Source organism: Cygnus olor, chromosome 7 (genome assembly GCF_009769625.2).
Source record: "Cygnus olor isolate bCygOlo1 chromosome 7, bCygOlo1.pri.v2, whole genome shotgun sequence".
NCBI classification, from domain to species: Eukaryota; Metazoa; Chordata; class Aves; order Anseriformes; family Anatidae; genus Cygnus; species Cygnus olor.
Window position 1 is genome coordinate 2,903,536 of NC_049175.1, and position 15,130 is coordinate 2,918,665.

The 15,130-nt window shown below is 37.2% G+C and overlaps 1 protein-coding gene across 50 annotated transcripts in view; it reads right to left on the reverse strand.

Moving 5' to 3' along the window:
- The window catches only part of KCNMA1 (potassium calcium-activated channel subfamily M alpha 1), a 481,181-nt gene that overhangs the window by 244,703 nt on the left and 221,348 nt on the right, over positions 1–15,130 (reverse strand). The gene's annotated exons all lie outside the window — the stretch shown is intronic.

Sequence of the window (15,130 nt, forward strand, 5' to 3'; positions counted from 1 at the left end):
CAGTGTCTCCCCACCAGAGCCAATGAAAGAGCTGTAACTACAGAACTGGAGAATATTCTACCAAATCCAATAGAGGATGCAACCTTACCTCTTTCACAGTACATGATTCAATAACATTCAGGTTGCAACAGTCCCACCCCCTGTCTATAAAACTGGTTCTTGGCATTAGTCTAGATATCATTCATGTTTCCTTGTAACCAGAAAACACACGGTTAAAAAGACTTGAAACAAGAGGAAACAAAATCTTGAAATAAAGACTTGAAAATTCTCTAAAAACGTTACAGGGTCTCTTAGGGAGTTTTTAGCATTCAGAAATAATAGTACAACACAGATTTTTCATAGTAGCAAATTTTCCAGAGGAAAGATATATGGAAATATGGAGATTTCAACATGCCAGTTTCATTAATCTGTACAATGTTATTACAGTTCACATTTTCACCAATCACCACATTATTAAAGACTCAAGATGAAAAAGATGCTGCAATGGACAGCATTACAGCCAATCTTTATAATAAGGTTATACCAAATTAGTACTGAGATGATCATACTACATACATGTGTGCATACTGTATCAAACAACTAAAAAGTAAATGTATCTAGTTCTCTATTCAACATATATTTGAAATCTACTTTCGTTTAGTTCCCTTTCACTCATCTAGTTGATAGTTTACCGTAACACATGGTACAGAATTTCACTTCTCTGCTCTATTCCACTGCTACATAAAAAAACTTCATTTGAAATTCTGCCTGTTGCATTTAATTGCATAAACTGAGCAAGCTAGATCTGGAAAGTATAGTCTGCATCTCTCAGAAGGCAGACAAGTAGTGACCAGAATCAGGCCCAATTTTGTTTTGAAAGAAATTAAGAAATGCAATCAGCCAAATAGTATGAGTTAAAATAATTGCAGACCTACTCAGAAAACTGAATTTGGAAACCTGAAGCTCCTATGCACACACACAGCACAGTAAAACAGTATTTGGCTACAATAAACTAGTCTTCATAGGTCAGAGTACTCAATAATGGACACTGGCATCATCTAAGAAAACTGCATGAACAAAACTGAGGAATTTCTTCTACCTGGTCTAGTGGAAGATGTCCATGCCCATGGCAGGGGGGTTGGAATTAGATGATATTAAGATCCTTTCCAACCCAAATCATTCTATGATTCTACGATTTCATGACAATATTCAGATTTTGTTTAAGGGAAGATGTTTGATAAATAAAAGGCGAACTGCAGAAACCTATTGACAAACAACAGGAACAGACGGGAATGGAAATGGACAAACAACAGGAATCAAAAACATCTCATGCCAGTGACACTGTAAGGACAGGATATCAATAGATGAAAAATCAAGTGAGTAAGATAACACTCAGAACAGTGCCTAAAGACTACAAAAACTTTGGTTTAACATTAGACATAGAGGAGTTTTAAAATAATAGACTTTTTAAAGTGAGCAAATTTGAATGAAGACCAATTGATAGTAAAGAAACTAAACAGAAAGAGATGTAGAAGTTGCTACTCAGACCCAAGCAACCCAAACAAGTTCAAAAAGATCCAAAAGATCTAAAAAGATCAACAGCACTATTTGTATTGGTGTAACAGTGTGATGCCTATGTTAAACAAGACAAACATGCTGCTGTCGTTGAATTAGATACTGAGTAATGGAATGTGATGCCTTTCCCTTCCTCCTTTTGGTGAAAGAAGAAAATTATTTGAAAGAAAACTCATATATTAGAACATGGGTGTTTCCTTTCTACACTCTAACCAAAAGCAACGCTATAGTAAAGGGTATTTATAACGTGGAAAATATTTTAAGCAACACATTGAATAAAAATACTATAAAACTAATAACTACAGAGTTGCTGGAGAAGCTAGCTAAGCCAGAATCCACCAAATCAACATTGAACCTCAAAAAAGGTTAAGCCCGTAAAACAAAACAACAGAACCTTCAGCAGTGAAACTGAAGCTAATTTAACATCTTTCAATTTTCCTTAGTAAGTGTAGACATACTTCTGTTTAAAAGTAGCTTTTTAATAAAAATAGTCAATATTTAAATACGTTCAAGGTTAAAAATTAACATTTCATGCCATTGTAGCACTGGAATAACTGTGTTCAAACACCAATCAAATGAATTAAAAAATATCAAATTTCTACAAATCACCATTTTCTAAAAACAAAACAAAACACTAGACAAAAACACAAATAGCGAAGATCTGGACCTGATAACACAAAGTTCTGTGTTGGATTTAGCCAGATGTTACACAGTGAAGCATCGGTATCTGCAGCATCATTAAGGAGCTTCTAGATATCCCTTTCTTCTTTTATTTTTCCACACTAGGATAAATAATCTCATGGGCAAAGTACATTTCAGCCCAGCTGTGCCAATTCTCTAATTTCCAATCTGAGTTTACAAACTACATCATCAAGACCTTTTTTTTTTTTAATATATATATATATTATTTTGTGTTGAAATTGTCCAAAAAAAATTTTTTTTATTTTCCTTTCTCCATCTTTTTTAAACAGGAATCCTACCACACCATAGTCAAAAAAAAAAAAAAAAAAAAAAGGCAATAAAAGAAAAAAGCTGAAAAGCTTAAGTAAGAGAGATGAAACAAAAACATTTGTACATCTCATTACTGAAATCTAGAAAGATTAAGGAGAAGAAAAAACACTGATATCTAAAAAAAAAATCTAGAATGGAAAGTAAATAAAAAAGCAGGATATCAGGAAAGTGTCTTGACTGTCAGCAGACTCTCTACCACACAAACCCTCAAAAACACATACAAAAAAAAGTGGGAAGACATTAATTTTGTCTAATAGTCCAAACTGTTACCTACTTATCAAAATGGAAAATAGGTAGAGAAAATGGGAATTTCACGTTCTGAGCATCAAACTCTGCTGGAATTCTAGAATCAATGAAATAAAGAAATGCCAATAAATTAGCCCAACATCCTACCATCTGGAGTATCACCAAGCGTATGTAAAACTAAACTACCAGTTATTTTATGTTATTTTCTTCAAAGCTTGTTTTACAGAAAATTCCACAACCATTCTAGGTTATCTTTTCCAATACTTCACAACTATCAAGTTTTCTTTAATATCTAAACTAAACCTGCACAGTTGTAAATTGTACACATTTTACAATTTCTCCAGACACCACAGAGAAGACCTTTGATTACCCCTCCATTTACATTGGAATGACACCATTGGAATGGTGTCATATCTGCTCTCCCTACGACACAACATGGAGGGTTTTTTTTCTTCCCCAGATGGAACAAATCCTGCAACAACCACTCCTCTTTCTTTTAATTTATCCCTCACAAGAAGATGGATAACTACACTTTTGATCATTCTCCTTTTCCACCTCTTTCTTCAGTTTTTCTGCTTATTTCTGACACAATGATGTAGAAAAAATATATATACATACTTTGAAGCATTATCATGTCTATGGATACTCTACTGCCCATAGAAATTACACTGCTGTAATCTTTTCATTTCCTCCTCACAAAAAAATATGAAACAAGGTTTTTGTGTAAAATCATGCTCCCTTGAAACAGCCTATATTTATGTAAATATAGGTGAAAGAGTATTTAAATTAGACAACACTTCATTTAGAGCTTCCTCCTTCATCCTTCAAACAGATGAACTATGTGGAGCAACATGCCATGCCCCCCTGCCAATGTGCCAGTGATACAGATTTTTGTCCATGTCAAAAACCCATTTCAGCTGTTCAGTACAAACTGGGTAAGGTAGCGCTACTGGTAAAAATAAATAAATAAATAAATAAATAAACAAAGGATCTGATTCTTGAAATATTATGCTCTGATTTTCCTAGGTAATATTCTAAGAGAATTCAAACTGTGTAATTATTAGCTCATGAAAAAAGATGACCTAACTTCTTGAAGATCACACTCTTAAGCTAGCTGTTTTCAGTATAAACATTATTAATTCAAGTGATGCATTTATATACAGGCCTACCTGGCAAGATTTTCATACAAATAAAGTCACTAAATATCACTGCATTTATAAGCTTTTGCTATTTAAAATACTGGCATATTTTTGGAATAACAAAATAATACTATCTTGAACTTCAGTGATTCCTTATCGTGCATCTGGCTCCAGCTGTAAAGCAGCATTGCAGAAAAGGACCTTAGGGTCCTGATGGACAAAATCAACATAAGCCAGCAATGTGCTCTTGCAATAAAGGTTTGCAGCATCCTGTGCTGCATTACGGAATTTATCTCCAGCATGTCAAAGGAGGTGATCTTTCCCCTCTGTTCAGTACTGGTGAGGTCACATCCAGAGGCCTGGGTCTGCTCTCCATACAGGAGAGACAATGACACAGAAGAGTGAAATCAGAGAAGGGCCACAATGATGATTGACTATAGCATCTCTCACATGAGAACCTGAGAGAGCTAGGATTGTTTGGTTTAGAGAAGATAAGGCTCAGCAGGATCTTATCAATGTGTATCAATACCTGATGGAGCCTCCTTCAGGAATAAAGAAAGATCCAAACTCTTCTCAATGGTGCCCAATGACAGAATAAGAGGAAAAGACAAACTGAAACACATGAATTCCCAATTAAATATATATATAAAAAAAAAAAACAACACCATATTTGACTATGAGGGTGATCAGACACTGGAACAGGTTGCCCAGAGAGACTGTGGAGCCTCCACCTTTGCAAATATTCACAACCCAGCTGGACATAGTCCTAATCCTGTTTGAATCACGTGATGGGACTAAACAATCTCTCAAGGTCCCTTTGAATCTAAGCAATTCAGAAATTCTGCATCAAGACAGTTGAAATAAAGTTACATGTTCAAATATAAACTGGTTAGTTAAATACTAAAAATGAACCAAATTGAAGATGATAATTGCTTATTTCCAGACTGCATATACAAAACAGACGTGATTTATGCCATGAGTTGATTTATTCGTTTTTTATTTTTAGATGTTTTTCAGAAATTTCAACCCATTTGAAATGTTTTACAAACTTAACACTTAAGAAAATTTAGCCCATTGCAATTTATCCCATCAACAAAAATATGCATCATGATAAAGAAAATTTCTCAGTAACACCAAGGAGTAAAAACAATAACACAAATTTTCCCCTAAGCTTGGCTTGCCAATTTTTACATAAGGAAACTTTGGGGGGGGGGGGGGGGGGGGGGGGGGAACGGGGACATTGGGCATTTTATCTAAAATCTTTCCAGAATATTTCTCCTTTAATCCATTTTCAATGATTAATTTGGACTATTGAACAAGCACAAACCACTGCTACTGATTAACAGAAACTTCATTGCATTCTTTTGTCTTGAGAAAACAGAATATTTACATGTTGCCTAACTAGTGATTATATACAGCTAATAAAAATCATTCTAATCCAGTGTTGATTCACCAATATGATAAACAAATACAGAGGAATTAACTCTATTTATGATAATAACCTAGCTGGATAACACTACAATTTTTTTAAGGAGTTTTAGAATCTTCCTCAACTTCTAAGTACACTGGAAGAGATATTCAGGCAGTGTTTTGCACATTTCAGTGCATATAATTTACCAGATTGAAGTTCTCCAAGCATGTCAGAGAACAAATGCAAACACAGAATTATGAGATGGACAGTATAGAAAACATGCATCTAAATTCCATTTGTATGTTTCAGTATATTCAGCATGCGAATGAACAGTTTAAGACAATACCTATAATGATTGATAGCTGTATCACAAGAGACAAACAACTATCAATAAGCCTAAGGAACATACAATCATACCTAATCATATAAAAAAAATCACAGTACAACAAGATTTTACATCTTGTCATGCATTATTTGTGTTAACACTGTTAATTTTGCAACTACTTTTGAAGTATCTTCAGTCATTCCTCACATCTAAATTCAGGTAAGGCTTAAAAAGCTGCCATTTATGAAATCTCAAAACTTCACAGAGAATTTTTTTCCTATATACAGTGTTCACTGCAATGCAATTATACTTCTGACATAGACAGCTAAGAAAAACATGGAGAATAGCTATTTGTTCCACTGCACCCCCCCCCCTCCCCCCAACCCCCAGCATTGTGGCTTGTTTCTTTTGCTTTTTGCCTTAAAATAATCACATCATTTTTGTTGCTGGATTTCACTCTTAGACAACATCTGTACCTAGCAAAGGCCATGCATCTTTCTGCTATTCAATTGCCTTCAGAGCCCATGCACTGCACTGCACACCTACCTGCCTTCAACTTCTAGCATGCCACACAACAATGACCACTGAATCTTAACTATTGATGTTTTCCCATGAAACTCCACAGAGCAACGAGGAAAATTAAAATTCACTGCAACAAATAAAGATTTTTTCTGCAAATTCCCTTTTGATTAAGCCAACAATGGTGTACACCCAGTTGTCTACTACAAACACTGTAAAGATAAAACTAGCTTTGTCTGCCTTCATTTATGACTGAGAAACTTATTCAATGCTGTATGAGTTTAAAGGGTATTGAGTCCTTACAGACCATACATTATCACTTGCCAAGAATCATCAGTAGAAACAGCTGACATGAAGTTTCTGTTACAACAGTAAAAAAAAAGTGATTTGAAAGTAATGACCCAAGAGAGCTTCATTTAAACATTTAACCTAGATTTTCTGTATTTCCAAAAATAAAACCTATCGCTCAGTTTAACTACAGAGCAGTAAACAAAACTAACAGGTTTTTAAGAATTAACCCCACTTTATTCCCCCCCCCCCCTTTTTTTTTGTTGAGGAAAGGTGGTTAAAAGAAATTCACCTTGATTTACTTCAGCATTAGACAAAATTTATCATCTCAAAGCAACTCATGGAAGCTGCTGCAGTATTAACAAAACTTAGATGAACAAAAAATCAAAATTGAGAAGGAGACTGGCTGCAGGATACCACGGGAGATTTGGACAGTCTGTATGAGACTGTATTATTTACAACAAATTATCCTTATGGAGGGAATAATACTGTTTTAATCTACTTGCGAAGACACAGACCACTGTAATTTTAGCAATTTGAACAATGATAAACATAATCTAACAACATTTTCTTGAACCAGATCCCAGAATTTAAAGTCAGCTTTGTCTATATTCATGTGTCATGAAACAAAATATGTAAACTCTAACCTGAAGCTTATAACAACATGTATTAGTCTATTTTTTGTTAAATAAGATCAAAGATCAAAAAATTGAATTTACTGTGAGAGCTGCTTTTCTGAGAATCTTTAACATCTTAATTATTATAAGTCAGGCCACTAGGATTCACCTGAAATTCAGATGTAACTATTGTATTTTCTGAGTTACAGTTGAGATTTCAATTGTTTTTTTCTTCTCCTAAGGGTCATGAAACTGAGGAAGTTACCAAAATGTTCTGCTGATTAGTCCAGATGATGTGGAAAAGCAGACTGATCTGTAATGAAAGTATAAGATTGATATCTAAAAATATTTTATTTTTGTCATTTGAACAGATTTACTACCTATTCAGTTAAAATTCGTATCTCAGATGTATCTATAAAGCTTATATATATATGCCTATTTATAGATCTATATATACAGCCTAAACAAATGAGAAAAATTTGAATCCTCCTGGGCAGTGACAAACTGTATCCATACTAAAATTAAATATATAATCTTCATCAGGCTTGTCTTATTTCTACAGAACACGTTATTGCACTAAATTAAATGTCTTTCACGAGACAAAATGGCAACAATAGCAAACAATGGCAAGCCAAACATCACACACAATCACAATTTATCCTCAAATATTCCCACAGCATAACTGAATTTATAAGGACTTGAAAAAAAAAATTTGACATAGAAAAACAAAATTAGTTCTGCTAGTAAAACATTCCAAGAAAATGTAGTTGCTTTGCTAATAATTTCTCTTTGTGCAGTCGTTGAGTAAATTCCTAAGAATATTTATTTCTAATGCATGCTTCCTAATCTTTTCCTATACAATGACAAAAGGTGCAATGTGAATCCTAGAAAACCTGACTTCTCATCTTGCATTGTTTTTGGCAAGTGATTTCTAGCGTAGCGTCTCTGATAGCTTGTTTTCCAGATAATACTGTTATTAAGCAAGTAGGTAACAAAGACTTGCTTCACTCTAAATAATAAAAACTAGCCAAAAAATAACTGCAAGACACCCCAGGAGACACTGAAGCTCAAGGATGGAATGACAACACCTTCTAAAACTCATCTACATATAGAACCTAACACAAGAATACAACTGGTGTGTCATTAAGAGTGCATTTTTAGTCAGCCAAATATATATGCGTCTACTTTTTTTTATATATACCTAATAAAAACTATACTGAAGAATGGATAATGATGCACTAAACAGAATGTCAGCAGTTAAGCAGCAGACATGACAAAGTAACTTTAAAATTAAATGTTTTCTTTTTCCGTATAAAATTATTTGATTAATGTTTGAAGTAAACTTTGTGACTCACTGTCAAAGAACACTACCTCAATAAACCACTTCCTTGAAGAGAGCCCTAAAGACAGTTCATCTAGTCAATTAAAACTGTGTTTTACATAACATTCTTTCATACTCTTCCGGAGGGCTGACTTTGAGCTGTTCAGGACACTGGTTGGCAGAGTCCCTTGGGAGGAGGTTCTGAAGGGCAAAGGAGTCCAGGAAGGCTGGGCACCCTTCAAGAAGGAAATCTTAATGGCTCAGGAGCGGTCTGTTCCCACGTGCCCAAAGACGAGCCGGCGCGGAACTAGACCAGCCTGGCTGAACAGAGAGTTGTGGCTCGAGCTTAGGAGAAAAAGGAGGGTTTATAATCTTTGGAAAAGAGGGCGGGCTACTCAAGAGGACTATAAGGATGTTGCGAGGCTGTGCAGGGACAAAATTAGAAAGGCCAAAGCTCATCTGGAGCTCAATCTGGCTACTGCCGTTAAAGATAACAAAAAACGTTTTTACAAATACATCAACACAAAAAGGAGGACTAAGGAGAATCTCCATCCTTTACTGGATGTGGGGGGAAACTTAGTTACAAAAGATGAGGAAAAGGCTGAGGTACTCAATGCCTTCTTTGCCTCAGTCTTCAGCGGCAAGACCAGTTGTTCTCTGGATACCCGGTACCCTGAGCTGGTGGAAGGGGATGGGGAGCAGGATGTGGCCCTCGCTATCCACGAGGAAATGGTTGGCGACCTGCTACATCACTTGGATGTACGCAAGTCGATGGGGCCGGATGGGATCCACCCGAGGGTACTGAGAGAACTGGCGGAGGAGCTGGCCAAGCCGCTTTCCATCATTTATTGGCAGTCCTGGCTATCAGGAGAGGTCCCAGTTGACTGGCGGCTAGCAAATGTGACGCCCATCTACAAGAAGAGCCGGAGGGTAGACCCGGGGAACTATAGGCCTGTTAGTTTGACATCAGTGCCAGGGAAGCTCATGGAGCAGATTATCTTGAATGTTGTCACACGGCACTTGCAGGGCAACCAGGCGATCAGGCCCAGTCAGCATGGGTTTATGAAAGGTAGGTCCTGCTTGACGAAACTGATCTCCTTCTATGACCAAGTGACGCGCTTGGTGGATGAGGGGAAGGCTGTGGATGTGATCTACCTTGACTTCAGCAAGGCTTTTGACACTGTTTCCCACAACATTCTCCTCAAGAAACTGGCTGCTCGTGGCTTGGACTGGCGTACGCTTTGTTGGGTTAAAAACTGGCTGGATGGCCGGGCCCAAAGAGTTGTGGTGAATGGAGCCAAATCCAGTTGGAGGCCGGTCACTAGTGGAGTCCCCCAGGGCTCAGTGCTGGGGCCAGTCCTCTTTAATATCTTTATCGATGACCTGGATGAGGGGATCGAGTGCACCCTCAGTAAGTTTGCAGATGACACCAAGTTAGGTGCATGTGTCGATCTGCTCGAGGGAAGGAAGGCTCTGCAGGAGGATCTGGATAGGCTGGAGCGATGGGCTGAGGTCAACTGTATGAAGTTCAACAAGGCCAAGTGCCGGGTCCTGCACCTGGGGTGCAACAACCCCGAGCAGCGCTACAGGCTGGGAGATGAATGGTTGGAAAGCTGCCTGGCAGAGAAGGACCTGGGAATATTGGTTGATAGGCAGCTGAATATGAGCCAGCAGTGTGCTCAGGTGGCCAAGAAGGCCAACAGCACCCTGGCTTGCATAAGAAACAGTGTGGCCAGCAGGGCTAGGGAGGTGATTGTCCCCCTGTACTCGGCTCTGGTGAGGCCGCACCTCGAGTACTGTGTTCAGGTTTGGGCCCCTCGCTACAAGAAGGACATGGAGGTGCTCGAGAGAGTCCAGAGAAGGGCAACGAAGCTGGTGAGGGGTCTGAAGAACAAGCCTGGAGTTGTTCTTGTTTAGCCTGGAGAAGAGGAGGCTCAGGGGAGACCTTATCGCTCTCTACAGGTACCTTAAAGGAGGCTGTAGAGAGGTGGGGGTTGGTCTATTCTCCCACGTGCCTGGTGACAGGACGAGGGGGAATGGGCTAAAGTTGCGCCAGGGGAGGTTTAGGTTGGATATTAGGAAGAACTTCTTTACTGAAAGGGTTGTTAGGCATTGGAATGGACTGCCCAGGGAAGTCACCATCCCTGGAGGTCTTTAAAAGACATTTAGATGTAGAGCTTAGTGATATGGTTTAGTGGAGGTCTTGTTAGTGTTAGGACAGAGGTTGGACTAGGTGATCTTGGAGGTCTCTTCCAACCTAGATGATTCTGTGATTCTGTGATACTCTTCACGGATTAATTCTTAAGCAATACAATCCCAAATATGTCAAGCTCGCTCAATCCCACAGAGCACAGAATGACCAGCATCAATCAAACCTGAATTTGTGGTGACTAAAAGTACATATTTTCATTCTCTTTCTTGTCAAACAATTGCTGAAAAGGGTTCAGAGATGAAGATATGTAAGATGTTTTGATAGTTTTGAAACTTGGTAAATTTTAAGGAAAGTCTAGAATAGATAAATTTGTGGAAAGCACAAAATTCATATACAAAAAAAAAAAATTGTTTTAAAATTAAGCTGTGATATGGGCATTTTCCTTACAGTGTAGTTAAGACAAGTGTGGTAGTTTTACATTTGGACAGTATTCAGGTTCCCTGGATATCTGACCTACACAAATAGGATTTTACACAATCAATATGCAAAAGGAGCAAGTACTTCCAAAACCTTCTAAGATATACAAAGAAAAGTAGAACAAAAAATTAGAGTTTTTTTTTTCTTCCCATGTTTAAAAAGAAATAAAGCTGTCTTATTAAGAGGAGCAGCAGTTAAGAACAAGCTCAGGGCTCAGCATGATCCTATATGCTTGTGTGTACATTTGTGTACATCTTCATATTCACAATGGCTCTGTTATTCTTAGATCCAGCTGTTTTACACTCATTGCCAGATGGTACTTTTATGTACAATTCTAATTAAGTATAATATGTGGGACGGTACTGGAAAAAAAAAAAAAAGCTATTTAGTAATGACTACACTAATTCCTTTGAAAATACAAACAACTCCTAAAAATAATAAACCGAAAAACTCCGGTGAGTAGAACAAAGCAAGTTGTGAGACTTAGGTTTTCACCTTGCCATTGTTTGGTTCTATTTCTGCATGATTCCAGTTTTTCAGGAAGGAATTCCAATAAACGAGGTAGACTTCAAGAGACAGTGCCAGCAATAGCTTGTCATTAGAAGGCAAGTTTTTTTGCAGAAGTATTGAATTTCTGTGCCTGAAAAGCACAGCTCATATCTATGGTTGCATACGACATTGCCTTGCATCCCAGAAGAGAAAACAGAATCAGAGAAAAGGATATTCACATCACAGTTTCCTTACTACCACCATTGCAAGAAAGAGAAAACAGGGAGCCCTGAGTTACCAGTTCAGGAGAAAATTGAGAAGTTTTTTGCAAGTGCTTTTACTGACAATGCCTAAAGATGGTAATAGCAAGCAAATGTTATTTTCTACTCTATTCAAGTCACTAGTGCAATATGAAATGCAGAGGTCAGGATGACAAACGAAAATAGGCAATTCACCTTCACCGTTGATGTCAACAAAACTCAGAGAAGTACTTCCAAGTACATTTGTTAAAATATATTTTAAAAACAGAAAAACAGAACTGGACACAGGAAGAAAGTTTTGAAAACTACATATAAAAAGGTATGGAAAATGAAAAAGTATTGGCAGACATCAGGCTCTCTGCTCTACAGGAGCACAGTCAACAGACTCTAGAGAACCATCTAAAGAGTGTACAACAAGTCAGATTTTCTTCTTTAAAATGAAGGATGATTCCATTGTTTTCTTACCTTGAAGAATTAAATCACGAAAAGTTTTAAAGGAAACATGAACTGGGAAAGAACCATTATTAGGATATATGATGTTATTATGTACTAAAGTAGATCACTTTCTTAATCAAAACTCTCCTGAGTAACTGCTTATGACTTTTTCTTTGAACGGTCTTTTATTCAAACTAAAAATGAAAGACAGACATTAAAGTGAACCAATCTCTAAAATAAAAATGTAATGTTTTGGTTGTTACCCCCAAAATAAAATAATTTTGTGGATGATATCGACAATATATCTTTGGCAAAATTTTCATGTTTAACTATTCCTGGTATTGAAAAATGCCATTGTCCAAGGAAGCAGTTTTTTATGAATGTAATGCTACAAATAAAGGAATGAAGGAGGCTAGTATTTAGTAATAGGTGAAACATTTCCTACTGGGATGTGACTGGATTTAATTGGTAGGAATGCTAAAATAGTCATTTCTCTGCTAAATGATTTTCCACCTTAATGACTATAATCTTCCATTAGTTGCTAGCATGCAAAAATGTTCTATATATAACTTGTGGTACTAAGAGACAATGACTGAAGCTGGCAGCATGTAAGAAGTAAAGGCATTGAATTTACACTCCTTTCAGCTGTGATGGCATTTGTTTTACCTGCAGTCACCTTCCCTACACCATGACTGTAGCAGAGGGAACAATGGGTAGTATCTTCAATATTGGCCTTACAGAATTCCTCAGTGCCTTTCACTAGAATTAATCATGACAAGTCCTTGACTGACAAAACTCAGTTGGGTCTCCATTCTCTCCTTCCCTCAACAACCAAGAAAGTGGTGGTAAAAGCTGTGCCCATTTTCTTGAGGCCTGTTGTGTATGAAGTCATGTAGGAGTCCTTCAAGTACATAGCTGTCCATTGTGTCTACAAAACTACTGGTAGATTAGGATGAATAAATCCAGCTTTTTGTTCTGGACAAATGCTTACTTTTCAACTCTGTATTGAAGACATGATTTTTGTCACTCTAGGTGTTAGATCAGATGACAGCTAAGTGTCCATGGCACAGGTTGAATACAACAGCTATAGAATGCATCATCAAGAAAAATCACACAACGGTATATATCACTGTCCAGTGTGCAAACTAGACCCTGTTTGTCTCTACATGCCAAGACAGTTCCACTTGTCCAGCTGTTTTATCATGGTCTTCCTCTCAAACCACCTTCATCCCTTCACCATTTCCTGTTTGACCAGATCCTAAAAGGAATTACTTAATCATACACTTAGGACCTTAAATAGTCCAATATATAACCACCACATTTCATTCTACATTGCTGAAGTGGAAGTCAGGTAAGCTGTTAATACGAAATGAAGCAAAATTTTTCACTTCAGGGAAATATCTGGGGAGCTTCTAACCTGATTTAAACAACTAATGAACATTAAAAAAAAAAAAAAGTGTGTGGGAAGAAAGCAAGGTAAGAGAAGAGGAGGAAAAACAACAGGAAAAGTCTCTAAGTGTAATATATTAACTTGAGGTCTCTGAATTTAAACTGCAGTTGGGAGTTAAACATTGGCTGAAAGCTGACAGAAATGTACGGTTAAAACATTTTTTTATCCCCACTGAAAAAGCAGCTAATAAGCTAGTAGCAGTACATGGTTTAGGTAGCCCACAGAAAGCTTAAGCACCCCAGAAGCATCTCCTATTTTGTCAGATTTGCTGTCCTTGAGGAAGAAAATTAAACAAAGGTTTCTAGAGTACAGTGCCTGAAAGTCGTTATATAAACAATCACTATCACAACAGACAATTGTTCTGAGAAATAAGTATCTGTTTTTTTGGTCTGAAATTGAAATGAGTGGAAGCAGATCTTATTCTGTTTGACGCCTTTGACTTGGACATGTTGAGCACCAAGAAGTTTTACCATTGTGCTTTAAAAAGATCTTCAGAAAAGCACCATCTTACGTGCTTCAGTGGTGACATATTAAAGGAATAGGATAAAATTGAGAACACTATTTTAAGGAGGAAGAAGCATAGACCTTGAGTTTTCTCACCACTTCATTGATCTCCACAAAGAAAATCTCTGCCTTAAATTACTTGGCACATCTAGACTACAAAGGTATCACTTGACTCAGACAACATATTGCTGACATTCATATATTCAAGACCACCTTTTGCTGCTGCTACCACCTGCCTAGATATCAGTAAGTACAAACAGCAGAAGTGAAACATCTGATTTTCTGGGTCATGTAGGGTTTGTATCACATTGCCCCACTGTTACTACCGACAGCTAGGCAGGCTCACATGAGCCTGATTTGTAGCTCACATGAGCTACTGATTTGCTTCTTCCACCAGTGCCAGCATCCAGCTTAACATGAAAACAAAGGTGGACTATGAATGGGACTAAAGGAAGGATATTCCTAGTTATGCTGTTTTGTACCAAATCATCACACACCTTAATAGGTTAGGATTAAACTTTCTGTTGCCTGGCCAAAACACAGTACTCTATGATAATGTTGGTGTGTGACAACATAATTTAAAAAATATTGAGATGTTTTGCAGAGTTTAATGGCCTACCTTATCTTGGGAGATATCTATCAAATGCAGGAGCTGGAAATCTGAATAGATATGTGAGATATAATGCTCATACTGTCTACTTCATTCAGAATTTTTTGTTGTTTTCAGAAGTGTTCCTGTCAGTCTCCTGAAACACTTTTTTTGTTTTTTCCTCCTGCAAACTAAGTTTTTGGCAGATATTCTTCCTCTTTGGTGGATATCTATTATCCTGGTCTTGATTTTGAAAGATTTTACATATGCCCAATAAAGAAAAAACAATTTTGCAACAGTATGTATAAACTCAACACACAGAGGTACTGTTTTTCTGCCTATG